This window comes from Monodelphis domestica, chromosome 2, assembly GCF_027887165.1.
Source record: "Monodelphis domestica isolate mMonDom1 chromosome 2, mMonDom1.pri, whole genome shotgun sequence".
Classification (NCBI taxonomy): Eukaryota; Metazoa; Chordata; class Mammalia; order Didelphimorphia; family Didelphidae; genus Monodelphis; species Monodelphis domestica.
In genome coordinates, this window is record NC_077228.1 from 395,740,127 (window position 1) to 395,760,088 (window position 19,962).

General features: G+C 35.4%; 1 protein-coding gene and 1 long non-coding RNA gene across 2 annotated transcripts in view; one reads left to right on the plus strand and one right to left on the minus strand.

The window, feature by feature from the left end:
• Positions 1-19,962, plus strand: part of NKAIN2 (sodium/potassium transporting ATPase interacting 2) — a 1,364,766-nt gene that overhangs the window by 1,198,521 nt on the left and 146,283 nt on the right. The gene's annotated exons all lie outside the window — the stretch shown is intronic.
• Positions 1-19,962, minus strand: part of LOC103093780 (uncharacterized) — a 163,395-nt gene that overhangs the window by 7,773 nt on the left and 135,660 nt on the right. The window contains exon 2 of the long non-coding RNA XR_462930.3: positions 8,843-8,894. This is a non-coding gene — a long non-coding RNA (uncharacterized LOC103093780). The remainder of the gene's footprint in view (positions 1-8,842; positions 8,895-19,962) is intronic.

The window sequence follows — 19,962 nt, forward strand, 5'->3', positions numbered from 1 at the left end:
AAGAGTGTTTTAAGGTGTCAATTCTCAAATTTTTCAAAATGATGTTGAAAAACTGAAAATATTAAGGAAAACTAAGAGTTTCTAAAGATGTAAAAAAATGGGAATCATGAGAAAAATTAAGAGGATGTAATTATTTAACCTGGGGTAAGTTGGGATGACTTGAACTATGTGAATGATTGTAACAGAAAAAGGACTCTGTCAGTCTTCAGTTAAATCATCTTCCCCAAGGCCCAGATACCACAACTGAATCAATCAATTAATCAACAAGCATGATAAAGTTTTAAAGCTATAAACAAGATGATATATTTCTTATGACCTTGTTAAGAGCCATGAAACACTTTGGGTCAAGATTTTGGTGAAGACCTTATTGAGCCTCAGTTTCCTCACCAAAAAAAAAAAAAACGAGAGATTCAAACTAGAGGTCTTCTAAGGTCTTTTCCAAATCTAAATATAAATGAATATAAAATATTCCTAAACATAAAAAGGAATGTGTTAACTTAATCAGTTAGCTATTTGGTCTATATATAAAATACCAGCCAACATAGGAGTAGAATTCCAATTCTGAGAGTCTCAGTTAAGCCAGCAATTCTTAATTCTTCTTATTATTTTTTTCTCCTCCTCCTCTTCTTCCTTTTTCTACTCCTCCTTCTCTCTCTCTCTCTCTCTCTCTCTCTCTCTCTCTCTCTCTCTGTCTCTCACACACACACACATACACACTCAAAGTATTGTATTCAGGTCTCTGTAGCACAGTTTAGGAAGGTTGTTGATAAATGGAAGAATTTGGAAATGAGAGCAATCAATGTTGTTAAAATCCTTGAGTCTATGCTATATGTGGAAGAATGAAAGGAACTAGGAATGGCTAGCCAGAAAAAAATGCATAAAAACCAATAGATCTGGAATTAGAGGACCTGGGTTCATATTCTGTCTCTGACATCAGTCTGTGTGACCTTAAGTAAATCAACCTCCATAGGTCTCAGTTTCATCATTTGTAAAATGTGAAGGTGGGACTAGATGCTCTCTAATGCCTCTTACAACTCTAAATATATTGAACCCTATAATTCTATGAAGACTCACTGCCCATTTATTTGAGGGGTTGCTGTGAGGAAGAAAAATTAGTCTTATTTTTCTAACTCCCAAAGATAGAACCAGGAACAATGGGCAGAAGTGGCCAAAAGAAAATTTTAGGCTTAATGATGGGGAAAACTTTCTAACACAAAAAGCCATGTTTGAATATTCTAGACTGCCAGATATAAGAAGTGGTAGGCTATCCCTCAGTAACAATCCTTAAGAAAAGTCTGAGTCTCCATCTATTGAAATATTAAAGAGGGAGTTATTGTTCCTGTAGCATTGGACTAGATGGCCTCCAGTTTTAGCATTCTGTGATTTGAAAAACAAAAAGGAATGAGTTTTGATTTCAGCAAAAAGGGATTCAGGATAGATGGGTATGAGGAGAAAAGAAATTATTTCCAAAGCCATGACACACTAAAATAATTTTCAAAGCAGGTCCTATAAATTCATAAGATGACTTGGATATTTGGATGTGTCCATAGCAGAGAGGCACAATCTTTACCTGATGAAGGGCTACTGTTAATTTCTTCAAAACTATTTCACTCTTTTCCTACATTCCTTTTTCACCCTAATCCTCTGGAAATTGCAGAGAATTGAACATAGTAGTAATAGTAACTGACTCCCAGAAAGATAAAGATTCAGCAGTTATTGGCATATCACATTTTTCTGGTTGGGAATGTTGAATCAAAATGGTACCGTAATCAATATGATGAAAGAATGAGAACAAATCAGTCATTCAGAGTTGTTTTATCCATAGGAGTCTAGTATCCACATAAAATAATTTAACCAAAACACATGTATTATTGAATCCTCACTTTCATTTTAATGTTTTGATGGCAAGTACTTATAAACAATGATTCATCCCCTCTGGATATGCAAATTGGCTGGTATATCTGGACCCTTGAGCAAAAGTATAACAGTTTACAAAGCATTGCTCCATGCTATTATGTTGTTATAATTAAATACATTTTACTAAACTGATGAACAACTATAAACAAATTTATTCCACTAATTTTATGTGTATAAAATCATATGTATAATGATCTCCAACAGCACTGAAAAATATTTTGATTCCTTATCCATCTCTCACATCAGATGATTAAAAAAGACAGGGTTACCTCTCTATTCTTTTGTATTTACTTAATAGATATTTCAAAGAGATACTGGATAATTAATATGCTGGGAATAATTGATTTTTATATAGAACACAATGTCAGAGTTGTTTGTATCTTAGATACCTAGGTGGGTTTTTCTTGTTTGTTCTTAGAGGAAAACCTTAGAAACCAAAATGATAGTCTACAAATTACCAAATAAAAATTTTAAACAATCCAAAGGAAGACATTTCTTATTGCAGAAGAATAATAAGTTTTAAGCAACTTTTTAAAAAAGAGAGCTGAATGTCAAAACTTTAAGAAGAACTGGGGGCTATCCAAGAATCTGTATTAAAAACTATTTCATTAATTTCTTTAGCACTTAAAAGAACCAACACAGTGCTTACCATATATTCAATGTTAATTATTCTCATCTGTCTATCTTTTTATCTATCAATGCAGTTATTTCCTTTACCTATATGAAGCTCATAAAATATAATATAATATTTTATTTGAGATCAAATTTTAATTTTTTACAACTATAACCCTTTCACAACTTAGTAGTCAATTTTTACAAGCTATTGTAGCTTTTTAAAAAAATGCATAACCTGGTAGTTAAATTTATTTTCATGAGTGTCTCCACACTTTTCCAGACTGATCACCCTGTGATGACAGAGAGAGACAGTCCAGAGAGAGACAGGAAGCTTTTTCAACTTGAAAAGACCTTGAAAATTTAGGGTTAGGGTTAGGGTTAGCCTTTAAGATTTAGGGTTAGCCTTTAAGATTCCAGGGTCACCCTCCTTTCCACAATGAGACATAGGAGGAAGATCATAAAATAAAATAAAAATAACTATTTCAACTGATTTTGCATCAGCAAAACTGCTTTTTATAAGTCATGTATAGTTAGGCTTTTCACTTTTTCACTTCCCAAACACTGGGCAGCCATCCAAACTCTTAGATTTATTGTATTTCTACAGTATTGTGCTAGTATTTTTGTGCTTCTGAAACCCTGTCTGCTTTCAGCAATTAATAAAAATGTTATGGGTTTTGATTTGCATCACTGCAGCATATGAACTAAATTACTTTTCATCCACAGCTTTAAAGTGGAATAAAACTCTTTGGTATAAAGTTTCAGACTGCCCTGGTATGAACCACTGAACCATGGAACTCAATGAACCAGAGCTAGGTCAGTCAGGAGAACAGCTTCTTTCTGATGCCAGTTTATGTGACATCAAATGGACAGTTTACTGTTCTAGAAAGCAACAGACTCTAATCCATTAAGTGATCCATATTAGAAAATACTGTATAATTTTCCAATAAAGGGTAACCAGTGAACTAATCTACAATAAATAGGGTGTGGCACCCTTCCTACCCATCAGGGCTGCTGCCCTTTGATAAAAGGAGAAGCAAATTTTCCTATCAAAGTCCATACAATTGGTGCAAGGCTTGGTCACTGTCTCTCCTTTCCTCCAGAGTAGCCTGTGTTTCTACTCTATCCACTGCAATCTTGAGCACAAATGGATTTTGAATGCACAGCTAAATTCTATTATAATGTGAAAGAATCTGGATTTACAAAATAAATACAGTAAAAGACATGATAGATGGAGAGCATAAATATAAGCTATCTACTCTTAAATCAGTCAATAAATAAGTTAGTATTTATTAAATACTGTGTTCTTAGCACTTTATTAAGCAATGAGGATACAAAAAAGATGGGGGAAAGAATGGTCCTTTCTCTCAACATAATACATTCAAGTGTGGGAACTCTCATAATTTTTTTAAATTCATCTATTATTGCTATTCATCTTCTCCCAACCCTGGCCCTTCTAAATCTTCTTTTCTCCCTTCAATAATGAAATTCCATCCCTTGGTCCAAACTCTCAACAGATAACTTCGCTTCCTACTTTGCTAAGAAGATTGAAAGCTTCCTATACTTGGCTCAATCTTTCTTTGTCGTAACCTGTCCTCTCCTTAATCCCACCAGTCTGAAAGGATGAAGTAGAGTTCTTCTTTGCCAAGTCTAACTTAACCATCATTTGTAACAAGGTGTCCTTGACCCCAATTCCTCCCATCTCTTCAGGTACCTTACTCCATCAATCATTCTCACTCACACTTATTTTCATTCCCTCTCTTTCTGTTTTCTCCTTTATCTCCCTCAGCCTACACATTTGCACTGTATTCTATAATAAAAAGAAACAAAAACTTAGCTTGAATTTCCTGGTGCCTCAAACTATTGATCTATCTTTCTCCTTTCTTTTATTATCAAACCTCTGAAAAGAATAATTTAAACTTGGAGCTTTTGCCTCTGCTAGCTTAGTTTATAATGCATAGCAATCTGGCCTCCATTTATACTACTCTATATAAGGTCAATAATGGTAACCTACTTAATGCCAAGTCCAATTACCTTCTCTTATTCTACATCATCCTTTAACTTTCTTTATCACTTTATATGATTAACTTAACAATCAATCTTGTACAGGCTCTATTCACATATTAAAATTTTTTCAAAGGTCTCCCAATTGGACTTCCTAACTCCAAAATTTTCCTCCTCTCTTCCATTTTTCTTGCTATTGATAATATATTCTTTCTAAATATTGTGAGATGCAATGATATGTATGAGGGACACAAATGGGCAAATATAATGGGGAATAATCCATAATAAACCTGGAAAGGTAGCTTGGAAACTAATTGGGAAAGATTTAAAATGCAAAGCAGAGAAGTTTATGTTTGATTCTAGAAACAATAATAGAAAGGCAATGGGTTTGCTGAATTAGGGAATGAAATGGTGAGATTTGTGCTTTAGGAAATCACTTTGGATCATGGAGAATGGTTTGGAGAATGGAGAGAAGTGAAGCAGGTAAGCAAATTAGAAGACTATAGAAGTAGCCCAAAAAGTGATGAAGTCCTGAACAAGAGTTAGGGCCAAAGGACTGGTTGAGATAAAATGGATTGAATTTAACAATTTATTGCAAACTGGGGATGACAAGGGGAGTAAAGACTCGGATTATTTTTTTGATTGCAAACCAGGGTGGCATGAAAGTAAGCTCCTGTAATTGATAGAAATAAGAGTTTTGAAGAATTGTTTGGTTGGTGTCACAGCCAAATCTTTGTCACTTCATTTGGCTTTTTGTGGCAGAGATCCTGGCATTTTACCATTTCCTTCTCCAGTTTATTTTTAGATGATAAGACTGATTTAAACAGGATTAAGTAACTTGCCCTGGATCATACAGCTAATAACTGTCAGAAGCCACATTTGAACTTGGGTCTTCTTGACTCCAGACTTGATCCTCTATCCAACAACTCTGCCACCTAGCCATTATAAGAAAGATTAAAGGAAAAATAATGAGTTTTGTTTTAGGCTTGTTTGAATGAGAAAAGATTCTTTTAAAAATTCTCCACAATCTGGCCTCAGACCCCATCATTCAACTGAAACAAAGAACTGAAACTTCTCCAAAGTTACTAAAGATCTCAAATTAACAAATCCAATGGCTTTTTCTCAATCCCTAACCTTCTTGACTTCCAGGAAATTTTGAATCTATTGATCACAATTAAGTCCTAGATACTCTTGTCTAATTTTTTTTGACACAGTTCTCTCCTGATTTTCCTCCTACCTGTTTTTCTACATCTTTGTAACCTCGTCATATTTTCAACCACATCACACCAACTAACTTGATAAATTACGAAGTTGTGGGAATTGAACACATATACTGACTGTATGTCTAATTTCTTTTTTATCTACATTGCATAATATACCTTAATTCAGGTGGCCAAAACGTATGCAAACTAGCCCTCCATATATGCACCGTCTCAGTTTAAATATCAGCCTATGCTTGCTTTGGCTGCACATCCCAACTAACCAGCCAACCATCACCTTCTCTCTGATACCACCGAACTACTCCTGTCCATCTGAAACAGGTCTTCTAAAACCCATCTCCCATGCCCCCAACCCCAAGTGAATCCACTCATTTTGGAGCTTCTACTCTAGGGCTAAAGGTGACTAAATGTGTGCAAACTTGCCCACTTAACCTACTATTTTGACTGTTCCTCAGCATCAGAGCTTTATATCTTTATATCCTATCACTATATCTCATATAGCTTTTCTGCTTTATATCACCCTGTCATCTCCCCATTCAGGTCATCTTTCATTTGTCTGCCACCATCACAAATCCTCCTTCCCTTGCACTCTCACTTTCCACCTTCTGAAAACAAAATTCCTTAGGTGGTCAGCCTTTGCCTACATGTGTTAGCATCTCCTTTCAGAATGTAAACTCCCTGAGGCTCTCCTCTCTATCATCCTCCCCTCTCTCCCCCCCTCTATCCCTTACACCTCTCATATTTGTATCCCCAAACACTTAGAATAGAGCCAAACACATAGTAAGTGCTTAATTTTTTTTCATTTGTTCAAAGAAGCTGGGTTGAACGATTCATGGCTGGCCATTTAGATCCAGCATTTTTATAGCTTTGGTTACTTAGTATGAAGTTGGGGAAATAGGTAACCAGATCTCTACACAGTGCCTAAAATTCCTAGATAAGAAATACCATATGAATTTGAAGCCAGGCTCTTTAAAACTCTGACTTGAATGCTAGAAATAGACCCAACTGGGGAATTAGAATTTTCCTTAGTGGGCTAATCACACAGACCACATTTGCTTCCCATTTCAGAAAGTGAGGTATTGTAGTCTGGTGTCAGGCCAAATTACATGTTTGCACCCCAGTGGGAACTGCTACAAGTTTTCAAAATGACATTTTTCACTCGTTAGTCTTAAGAAAGCATTTCTTTGCGCATTGATCTATTCACTTTTCCCCCAAGATGTTAACTATAATAAAATAACTAGTGGTATTTGATTATTGCTGCTATAGGGTCCTTCATCTGAAATCAAGCAATCAGGAACACAAATCCTGCTGAGGAGTAAAAGGATCATTGCCTCCACGGACCCCAGGGATCATGCCTACAACTGTCCTTGTTAAAGTGTAGATCAGACTTACATTTTAATTTTTAAGTCAGGCAAGAAGTTTAGCAACTACGGCACATTGGGGAGTAGGGAATCATTTCTCTGCTGGCACAATGGAGTGTGACCGTTTGCAGCACTTTGGACTACCAATGAAGAAAAAAGCAGTGGACAACTATGGAAAGAACCTTTTGTTAGGTCACACAGTAATTGGACAACTCATCTTAGATGACAAGCTGGCTTCTTACTGATGCCCCCAGCTCTGTTAACTGACCTTTGCACTCTCCATAGCCTTCATTTTTTTAATTTCATGGAATTTACCAGCATCTGGCACAAACTCATGTAGAGTAACATCCAGTAGTGATAGCAAGAGACTTTCTAGAATCCACACATCATTAACAAATTACCATTATTTAAATCACATCTCCCCTAGAAAGAATTGCAATAAAGCAAAATCAAAATGAGAGACTGAACCTGAGTGAAAGGAAAATACTGTAAATAACAACATAAAATAAATTGAAAACCATTTTAACTTCTAATGGACCATCTGGGAAATCCTAACTTGAATAATCTAATTTTGCTTTTCAAACAAACAGTGCTAAATACAATGGGAAAAAAAAACCTTTTCTGTCTTCTTTCATATACACTTGTCACTTTATAGTAAGCCTACATAGTTTTTTGCAGTGAAAAATAGTTCACAGGAAACTTTAATGAAGAGAGAATTTAAGGGAGCCCTAATGGGAGCCTTCTCATATTTGGAGCTTTATCCTGTAAAAAAAGAAATTATCTTCGGTTTTGTTGGCCAGGAAACCCTATGAGAAATGGGTAGAAATTTCAAAGGACCTGATTTCAGTTGCAGATATTTAAAAGTGGAATGAGCCACATCCAAATACAAGGAGTTCCTCATTGTTGAAAATCTTAGTGGAGTTGAGTGACCCCTTCAGGAGGCTACAGTACAGGATTCCTATTTATGTCTTTTCTTAGGTCTTTTCCAAGGCTGAGATGCTGTAATTCCTTGCTTATGCTTATTTTGCAGAAATCAAATGTCTGAAATGGTACTAGTAGGTAATTTGCTCATTAGAAAATAGTCAAAAGCCTTCATTTGTAGTATAGAAGAAAAACTCAGGGGATTGTTGTTGGTTTTTTTTTTTTTAATTTACATGGTTTTACATGCTAAAGCACATTTAAACAGGAGTGGTAGGAGTAGTTGTCATTGTCACCATAGCAACACTTCTAAAGCACTCAAAGATTCAGAAAGTGCTTTTTCATTTATTGTATAATTTAATTCTCAGACAAACTCTAGGAGGATAATAGTTTAAATATTGTTATCCCCATTTTACATATGAGGAAACAGAAGAGTTAAGTGCCTCACACAAGACTGGACAGCTGAGACATGTGGCTTCTACCAATGTTGCTCCGACTATATCCTGTAAATAGCAAGGAGTAATCATTATTTCCCACAAAGTGATAAAGATGCCATTGAACCCAGAGTACTCAACCCAATTTTTATTTTGTACCCTCTTTACTCAGAGAGAAATTTCCTCCTTGATCAATTCTCTTTCTTAAAGAGCATTGAGGAGAAACACTGAATCAATACAAAAGGAAAGAAATAAGTAAAACTATATGGAAGAATAATACAATGAATTTTATATCCTTTGGAGGAAGAAAAACAAGTCTATTTCTACAGATTAAGGCAATACAAGGAAACTTGAAAAATAAAAACTAAAAACATACCTCTGTGACCTTGAACAAGTCACTTAACTTCCGTAGATTCCATTTTCCTCATCTGTAAAAAAAGAAAGTGCCAGATTAAAAGACATTTCCTTCATTTTTCCCTCACTCCATTCGAACCCTTATTTATTATATGGCCTGACAATGCTTTGCTAACTGATGATTTCACTTTAAATCTCACTTATTCCAAACTGTCTTACATGTTATTATCAGATCACCCTAAATAGCTGCAATGTTCATGGCACCTCCTTGTTCAAAATATTTTAATGACTCCTCATTGACTACAGAAAACAGTGTAAATAGTCTAGCCCAATTCTTGTGACAAATATGCTGTCCTTCTTTGTGATCATTTGCCCAGTGAGTCCAATATTTACTTAATATGGAACATTAGACTTAAAATCTAAGGGCCAGACCACCAGGGAAGGAGCATAAGCTATCAAAATTTAGGGCTGTCTCATTTTTAAGGTGGAAATTAACCATCTAGAAGAGTTTCCTCTGTTAAACGGGGGAGGAAGAAAGTAGGACTTTATTCATTTGGAGAATGGTTATTTTAAGTGTTTATATTTTTTCTTTATTTTGTATTTTGTGCTTTCATACAAAACTTTTGCTTGATTCATATAACTACTTACCTGAGTTTTTATTAATATGGTATTTAGATTTGAATTGGCTAAGGAGATGTCTAGTTTCCACATTGTGGTTGGGACAGGGTAGCAAGAAGGGGGAACATTCAGGAGACATTTTACTTCTAGAGAAAAAAAACCCAGAAACAGAACACAGGTGGGAAAGGATCATAATCCTAGCTAAAGCATGTGTAATATACTGTTTATCACTTCCAATATTTGCCTGGTATATCCATCCTTCCAATAAGCTGAAACCCCAGAAGGTCCAAGAAGAGGAATTTGGTGTAAAGACACAAATTTAAGCAGGAAATCGATTATTCCACATTCTCAGAGCAACATTATGATGCCAGGCTCAAGGGAAAGGATCATAGCATCCTACTCTTCATACTCTCAAGTTCAAAAGGCATCTAAAGAGGAAAATACCCAGATGCCAATCTAAGCTTTAAAGAGCACTACTCTGAGCAATTAATAAATTTGTTTCAGTCACTCAATAAACAGTTATTGACTACTATGTGCCAACTACTGAGTTTACAAAGAAGAAAAAACAATTCATATACTCATAATCTAATGAGGGAGACAACATGCAAGTCACTCTGTACAAACTATGTAAAGGATAAATGGAAAGTAATCGATGGAGGGAAGGCACTAGAATTAAGAGAAATTAGGAAAGGCTTCTTGTAGACTGTGGGATCTGAAAGAAACCATGGAAACCAGGAGGTAGAGATGACAGCAAATTCAGGCATGGGAAATAACCAGAGAGAATGCAGAATTGAGAGATGGAATTTCTTGAATAACAAGACAGCCAATGTTACAGAAACAGAGTACATGCTGAGATTAAGGTTTAAGAATATTGGAAATGTGACGGTATTCAGGGGATGAATGTTATAATGGGTTTTGAATGCCAATTAGAGGACTTTTTATTTGCTTCTAAGGATTATAGGGAACCATTGGCATTTATTGATTAGGGGAGTAACAGTCAGATCTGCACTTTAGAAAGATCATTTTTATAACAGAACAGAGGCTAGACAGAGTGAGGAGAAACTTGTGGCAGAGAGACTAAAAGCAGACTAACCAATCTGTGTAAAAATAAGAGTTTAATCAGGAAAGAGTTTCCTAAACTAGAGCATTGAAAATTAGAGAAACATAGCATGAAGATTACAGGGATTAATAGTTTCACTGTGGTCTGCCCTGAGCCACACCTTTTAGAAAGGGCATGGATGACTTGGAGCATTTTGAAGAGAGGAGTGAGGATAGTGAAGGCTTCAAGATCATGCTGGATGAACAATGGCTAAAGATCATGGATATATTTGCCCAGAAGATATGTGTGCTGGGGAGAAAGAAGATCAATGCCCAAACATTTGAATAGTTTTTATATAGTAAATGGTTAAAATGGGCATTTTTTTAGTAGCTTCAAAGCAAACTATGAGCTATGGATAAAAGCTGCAGAAAATTAATTAATAAATGAATAAAAAAGAGAATCAGTTTTCTATGCAATATTAAGAAAATCTTCTTAAAATTAGAACTACTTAAAAATGTAAGACCTACCCTCAAATTAGTAGTTTTCCCCTCATTAGAAGTCCTTGAACACAACCTTTGGTGACCATTTGCTGATTATAGTACAAAGGATATTTTTCTTTTATTTACCATACAACTCTCAGATTCTGTAAAACTTCTAGGAGGGTGCACCTGGTCGAGGCAGAGAGAGTAGCAATCATCTCATCCTTTTCCCTAATTTTATTGTTGCTCCATCATTTCAGTCATGCTCTTTATGACCCCATTTGGAGTTTTCTTGGCAGATACAAGGGTGGTTTCTCTTTCTCCGGCTCATTTGTATGGATAAGTAAATGATGCAAACAAGATTAAGTAGCTTGCCCAGGGTCACACAGTGTCAGAGGCCAAATTTGAACCCAGAAAGATGAGCCTTCCTCCAGACCCCATTCTCTATCCATTATGCTACTAAATTGACTGAAAGGCAAACTGGAGCCCTGGTTGGTGACGCTACTTGCCCAATGTCACATAGATTCCAAAGTCATTGTCAAAAATCTAAAACCAAGAGTGAGATACTCTAGTAGGTAGCTAAGAGTCTTTCATTTCAAGGAATTTGGGGGGAAAGGAAAGGTCTCCCTAAAGCTTCTGCCCCATTGGCTAGAAAGTTTAGAATACCTTTAAGACCAAAACTATGAAGAATACTTCTTAGGGTAAGAAGGGGAACAGTGCAGAAAGAAGTGAGGGGAAGGTATCTGTCAAGACCTAAAGATCCCATACCCAGAGTTAATATAAAAGTGTTCTTTAAAATATCTAATTCATTTAATACCTTAGCCAAGTAAAATCCATTCAAAGAAGCTGATGATCTAATTTCCAAATCAGACAGAATTTATCCAACTGAAAGAAAGAGTAAGGGGGGGGGGGGAGAAACTATGCAAGAACCAAGCCTAATTCCTAGTAAATGTGTAGACTTAACTAACTGAAGATTCCTATAAACTTTGTAATGACAGCCCCCAACTTCTATCTTTGATTTGATACTATAATTCTCAAGCATACATCCTGGTCAAAGGAAGAATTATTTACTTTCCTTTTTTTATTTTATTCAATTAGTCAATTAAGAACATTATTCCTTGGTTCCAAGAATCATATTCTTACCCATCCCATTCCCCACTCTTCCATTAGTCCACATGCAATTCTTTACAAGTGTCCTTGATCAGAACCTATTTCCATGTTGTTGATGTTTGCACAAGAGTTGCATTTAGTCTACATCTCCAATCATGTCCCCAACTACCCATGTAATCAAGTAGTTGTTTTTCTTCTGTGCTTTTGTTCCCACAGGTTTTCCTCTAAATGTGGATAGTGTTCTTTCTCATAAATCCCTCCAAGTTGTTCAGGAACATTGCATTGCCACGAATGGAGAAGTCCATTACATTCGATTGTACCACAGTGTATCAGTCCCTGGGTACTATGTTCTCCTGGTTCTGCTCCCTTCGCTCTGAATCAATTCATGGAGGTGGATCCAGTTCACATGGAATTCCTCCACTTTATTATTCCTTTGAGCGCAATAGTATTCCATCACCAACAGCTACCACAATTTGTTCAGCCATTCCTCAATTGAAGGGCACCCTCTCATTTTCCAATTTTTTTTTTGCCACCAGAAAGTCCGCAGGTATGAATATTCTTGTACATGTCTTTTTTCCTTATTATCTCTTTGGGGTATAAACTCAGCAATGCTATGACTGGATCAAAGGGTAGACAGTCTTTTAGCACCCTTTGGACATAGTTCCAAATTGCCCCCCAGAATGGTTGGATCAATTTACAATTCCATTAGCAATGTATGAATGTTCCAACTTTGCCAAATCCCCTCCAGAATTTATTACTTTCCTTTGCTGTCATGTTAGCTAATCTGTTAGGTGTGAGGTGATACCTCAGAGTTGTTTTGATTTGTATCTCTCTGATTTTAAGAGATTTAGAACACTTTTTCATTTGCTTATTAATAGTTTTTATTTCATTATCTTAAAATTGCCTATTCATATCCCTTACCCATTTATCAATAGGATATCAATAGGCTTGATTATTTTGTACAATTGGTTTAGCTCTTTATAAATTTGCATAATTAGACCTTTGTCAGAGGTTTTCATTTTCAAGATTTTTCCCCAATTTGTTACTTCCCTTCTAATTTTGGTGGCATTGGTTTTGTTTGTATAAAACCTTTTTAATTTAACGTAATCAAAATTATTGATTTTACATTTTGTAATTTTTTTTCTAACTCTTGCTTGGTCTTAAAAATCTTTCCTTTCCCAAAGATCTGACAAGTATATTTTTCTGTGTTCACCTGATTTACCTATAGTTTCCTTCTTTATATTAAAGCCATTCACCCATTCTGAGTTTATCTTGGTGTAGGGTGTGAAATGTTGATCCAAATCCAATCTCTCCCATAATGTCTTCCAATTATCCCAGCAGTTTCTATCAAATAGTGGGTTTTGGTCCCAAAAGCTGGGATCTTGGGCTTACCATAGACTGTCTTGCTGAGGTCAGTTACCCCAAGTCTATTTCACTGATCCTGCTTTCTGTCTCTTAGCCAATACCATATTGTTTTGATGACCACTGCTTTATAGTATAATTTGAGATCTGGTACTACAAGGCCACCTTCCTTCACATTTTTTTTCATTATTTTCCTGGATATCCTTGATCTTATGTTCTTCCAAATGAACTTTGTTATGGTTTTTTGGTAGTTCAATGGGTATGGCACTAAATAAGTAAATTAGTTTAGGTAGGATTTTCATTTTTATTATGTTAGCTCATCCTACCCATGAGCAATCAATGTTTTTCCAATTGTTTAGATATAGTCTTAATTGTTTGGAGAATGTTTTGTAGTAGTGTTCGTATAGTTCCTGTGTTTGCCTCAGCAGAGAGATTCCTGAGTATTTTATATTGTCTAGGGTGATTTTAAATAGAATTTCTCTTTCTAATTCTTGCTGCTGAGATTTGTTTGAAATATATAGAAATGCTGATGACTTATGTGGGTTTATTTTGTATCCTGCAACTTTGCTAAAGTTGTTATTTCTACTAGCTTTTTAATTGATTCTCTAGGATTCTTTAAGTAGACCATCATATCATCTGCAAAGAGTGATAGCTTAGTCTCCTAATTGCCTATTTTAATACATGCAATTTCTTTTTCTTCTCTATTTCCTACTGCTAGTGTTTCTAGTACAATGTTAAATAACAGAGGTGATAATGGGCATCCTTGCTTCACTCCTGATCTTATTGGGAAGCCTTCTAGTTTATCCCCAATTGTATTCTATGTTTGCTGATGGTTTTAGATATATACTGTTTATTATTTTTAGGAAAGGCCCTTCTATTCCTATACTTTATAGTGTTTTCAATAGGAATGGGAGTTGTATTTTGTCAAAGGCTTTTTCTGCATCTATTAAGATAATCATGTGATTTTTGTTGGTTTGCTTGTTAATATGTTCAGTTATTTCATGGTTTTCCTGATATTGAACCATCCTTGCATTCCTGCTATAAATCCCACCTAGTCATAATGCATAACCCTTGTGATCACTTGCTGGAGTCTTTTTGCTAGTATTCTATTTAAGATTTTTTACATCTATGTTCATTATGGAAATTGGTTTGTAGTTTTCTTTCTCTGTTTTTGACCTGCCTGGCTTTGGTATCAGTACCATATTTGTGTCATAAAATGAATTTGGTAGAACTCCTTCTTTGCTTATTCTGTCAAATAGTTTGTATAATATTGGGATTAGTTGTTCTTTGAATGTTTGATAAAATTCATTTGTGAATCCATCTGGTCCTGGGGATTTTTTCTTAGGTAGTTCTTTGATGGCTTGTTTAATTTCTTCTTCTGATATGGTATTATTTAAGTACTCTATTTCTTCTTCTGTTAATCTAGGCAATTTATATTTTTGTAAATAACCATCCATATCACCTAGATTGCCATATTTATTACCATAGAATTGGGCATCATAGTGTTTAATGATTGCCTTAATTTCCTCTTCATTAGAGGTGAGATCTCCCTTTTCATCTTGGATACTGTTAATTTGTTTTTCTTCTTTCTTTTTGTTAATTAGATTGACCAGTACTTTGTCTATTTTATTTGTTTTTTCAAAATACCAGCTTCTCATGTTATTTAATAAATCAATAGTTCTTTCATTTTTTATTTTATTAATTTCTCCTTTGATTTTTAGAATCTCCAATTTAGTTTTCATCTGAGGATGTTTAATTTGTACTCTTTCTATTGTTTTTTTTTTATTTGCAGGCCCAATTCATTGACTTCTGCCCTCTCTAATTTATTAATATATGAATTCAAGGATATAAATTTCCCCCTAAGTACTGCTTTGGCTGCACACCATAGATTTTGAAAGGATGTCTCATCATTGTCATTTTCTTCAATTAAATTATTAATTCTTTCTATGACTTGTTCTTTAACTGATTTTGGAGAATTGTATTATTTAATTTCCAATTAATTTTTGGTTTGCCTCTCCATGTTCCCTTACTAATTATTATTTTCATTTCATTGTGATGTGAAAAGGTTACATTTATTATTTCTGCTCTTTGGCACTAGTTTGCAATGTTTTTATGCCCTAGTATATAGTCAATCTTCGTGAATATGCCATGTGCTGCTGAAAAGAAACTGTATTCCTTTTTGTCCCTATTTATTTTTCTCCACATATCAATTAACTCTAATTTTTCTTAAGATTTCATTTACTTCTCTTACCTCTTTCTTATTAATTTTTTGTTTGATTTATTTTGTTCTGATAGAGGAAGGTTCAGGTCTCCCACTAGTATAATTTTTCTATCTATTTCATCCTTGAGCTCCACTAGTTTCTCCTTTAAAAATCTGGATGCTATGCCATTTGGTACATACCTGTTGAGTACTGATATTTTCTCGTTGTCTATACTGCCTTTTATCAGGATGTAATTATGTTCCCTGTCTCTTTTAAATAGATCTATTTTTACTTTGGCTTTGCCAGATATCACGATTGTGACTCCTGCCTTCTTTTTATTAGTCAATGCCCAATAGATTTGGCTCCATCCTCTTAGTTTTCCCCTATGTGTGTCTACCTTCCTCATGTGTGTTTCTTGTAGACAACATATGGTAGGATTTTGGTTTCTAATCCATTCTGTTAATTGCTTGCATTGTTTGGATGAGTTCATTGCATTTACAGTCAGAGTTATGATTACCACCTGTGTATTTCCCAACATTTTGATTTCTACTCCTAGTCCTGCCCTTTCTTCTTTCACTGTTTCCTTCTACAGCAGTGTTTTGTTTTTAATCAGTCCCCCAGTTCACACCATTATTTTACTTCCCTTTCTATACCCCCTCTCTCCTTATTCCCCTCTTATTTTCTTTACGATTTTTATAAACTACCCCCCACCCTCTCCCTCCTGTGTAATGCTTCTCTCCCCACCAATCCGTTTATTACCCTTCTACTTCCCTATAGGGAACAAATCAATTCTCTGCTCCAGTGGATTTGATTGTTCTTTCCTCTTTGAGTCAATTTCAATGCACGTAAGAATTGAATATTTCCTATCTCCAACCTTTTTACCCTTCAAATGTATTGGTGTTCTCCCCCATTCCCACCATGTACTTTTTTTATGACATATAAATTTATCCCATTTTGTTTCTTTTCCCATTTCTCTTAGTATTAGCCTATTTTTACCTCTATTTATATGTATACATATATATTTATGCATACATATATTTATATACATATTTATGTCTTCACATTTCATCCTCTACAGTTTGTCACTATTCCCTCTAAGTGTAATTCTTCTAGTTACCCAGGTGATAACAATTTTTAAGAGCTACCAATATCATCTTTTCTTGTAGGGATACATATCATTTTAAATTATTGGGTTCCTTAAAAAAAGTTCTATTGGTTTTTTTGTTTGTTTGTTTGTTTGTTTTTTCCCCTTTCTTGATTACCTTTTGATGATTCTCTTGTGTTCTGTGTTTGAGCATCAAATTTTCTGTTCAAATCTGGTCTTTTCTTTACAAATGCTTAGAAGTCTTCTATTTTATTAAATGATCATACTTTCCCCTGTAAGAATATAGTCATTTTTGCTGGGTAATTGATTCTAGGTCATTGACCTAGTTCCCTTGCTATCCAGAATATCATATTCCATGCCTTTCGGTCCTTCAGTGTAGATGCATCCATATCCTGTCTTATCTTAACTGTAATTCCATGGTATCTGAAAGACTTCTTCTTAAGAGCTTGTAATATTTTTTCCTTGGTCTGGTAGTTCTTGAGTTTGGCTATAACATTCCTGGGGGTTATCAGTTTGAGACTAAGTACAGAAGGTGATCTGTGAATTCTTTCAATCTCCACTTTTCTCTCTTGCTCTAGAATTTGGGGGCAGTTTTCTTGGATAATTTCCTGTAGTATGATGTCCAGGATTTTTCTTTTGTCATGATTTTCTGGTAGACCAATGATTCTTAAGTTATCTCTCAAAGATCTGTTTTCTAAATCTTCTGTTTTATGGATGAGGTGTTTCATATTTTCCTCATTTTTTTCATTCTTTTGATTTTGTTTTATACTTTCCTGATGCCTTGTGAAGTCATTTGCTTCTAGTTGTTGTATTCTAAGTTTTAAAGTCTGAATTTCAACCCTGGCTTTTTGGTCACCCTTCTCCTTCTGGTCTGATTTTCTTTGGAGGTCATCTTTCATCTCCTTTACCTCATTTTCAAGCTGGTTAATTTTGGCTTTCAAGACACTCTTCTCTCATTTTAGTTCAAATGCCTCTATTTCCAGATGACTTATCTTGCTTTTTAAATTCCTTTCCCAGTTGTCTTCAATCTCTATTAATTATTTTTTTGAATTGTATTTTTCATTCTTCTGAAGCCTATGTCCAATTCGCTAGAGTTTCTGTTTTTGCTCAGTGTTCCTTGATCCTTCTCTTTTTCATTTGTTCTTTCTTCATTGCCTGGATAGAAACTGTCTATTGTCATTTCTTTTTTTCTTTTTCTGTTGTTTGATCATATTTGCCCCTTCTTTTCCACCTGTAGTTGCCTATGTTCTTGTTCCTCTCGTTATGTGCTGGATCCTTAGGTTTGGGCTATTCTGTCTTGAAGGCGCTTCTTCTCTGCTCTGCTGATTGGTCAGGGTGAGCCCTGAGGTTAGATCTTCCCCAGCTGTCAGCAGGAGCTGAAAAGAATCTGGGCTTCCCACCTTGTTATTAAGGTATTTTTTAGTAATTATAGCCTTCGCCCTTGGAGTTTATTCAGCAGGTTCTCAGTGGAGTCAGTAGGGGAAAGGTTTTGGAGCTTGAGCTTCCCTGTCCTCTGAAGGCTTCTTATCTGCCCTATTGATAAGATTAAGCCAAAGTGGAGTTGATCTTGCAGAGCTGGATGTGCCCTGAGGCTGAAACCTTCAGAAAGGGAAAGGGGCAATATGGAGTATCTGGGATTGGGCTGCCTTCTCTGAGCTTCTCCTCTGGCTGTCTCTCTGCAGCCTGTGTTCAAAGCCCTGAGCCAGGTACAGCTGTGCCTGCAAGGCACTCCCTCAGAACTAGCACCTTTGCAGGCCCAGAGAGACCAATCACTGCTGGAGGCTCAGTATTGTAGGTGGGGGAGGGGTCCTGAGACCTTCCTTCTTCCTTCCCCTTAAACCCAAGTTTTCTAGAATTCAGTTTTTTGGGGGATGTACCTTTTAATTTGACTCCAGAAGGAGGGTTCCTTAGCTCTGTCTTGTTGTTAGATTTGGTTTTCAGTCCCCTAGAAGCATTTTGTTTTTACTAAATGAGGAAGGGTTTTCAGAGGTCTGAACTTCCTCTGCCTCTAAGTCACCATCTTGATTCCACCACCTATTTATTTTCTTAAAGGAAGGGAGCAAGTCAAAAGAAAAAAAAAGAACAATTCTGTTTCCATTTCTACTTGCCAGATTCCATGCTGAAACTTTTTAAGAAGAAGTAATAACAGCTACAAACTGAAAGGAAGTTGTGATCTTGTATTGTGCCTAAAGAACAAAGAAATAGGGCCCCAGAGCATATAAGGAGAGGGGCATGGCCATTGATATCATACTTTAAAGACTTCTACCATTTGGCCCAAATTATGATCTGTCCTATGATTTCTCTCACTAGTCTTACATTGATGATCCCTCTCTACTCTAGCCAAAATAGTCTAGCCACATTCTACCTCATATTTTTGCTAGGTTTTGTTACTCTGGGAAAATTACTTTGCTTTTGTCTGATTCAGTATTCTCATCCTTAAAATGAGAATAATAGTTGTACCTATCTTCCAGGGTTGTTGTCAGAAACAAATGAGTTAATATTCGTAATGCTCTTTTCAGACTTTAAAACATTATATAACTTGGAGCTATTAGAATCAGTATTGTTGGAGGCAGCTAGATGGTATAATGGATAGAGTGCCAGGTCTTGCATAAGGAAGACTCAGTTTCTTAAGTTTAAATCTGACCTCAGATACTAATGGTGAGATTCTAGGTAACTTACTTAACCCTATTGCCCTAAATTTCTTCATCTGAAAAATAAACTGGAGAAGGAAATAGCAAACCACTCCAATATCTCTGCCAACAAAACTCCAAATAGTCTTACAAAGAGTCGTAGATGACTGAAATCACTGAATAATATCATTTGTGGTTGTTTTCATCATTATTATTATTGTTATGATTACGTAATGCACTTTCTAGCTTCTGTGTTTCTTGTTAAGCTTTAATTTTACTTCTAGAATATCTTTCCTAATTGCTTCTTGGCCTTTGGCTAAGATCAAGTGTAGAATATCTTTCCTATGCAATCATATTCTTTTCCTCCTTTCACACCTCTCCTCTCCCCAAGATGACAAGTGATGTGTACATATGTTGTATAATAAATATTTCAATGTTCATCATGTTGTAAAAGAAGACAGAAATCTCTTACAATAGAGAGAAATGAATGAGGGATAAATTGGATTTTTCTTAAGGATCAGCATTATGTCTTCCACAACTATGTATCCTCAATATCTAAGAAAAAATATGGTAGATACTAAAAAATTATTTATTGTTA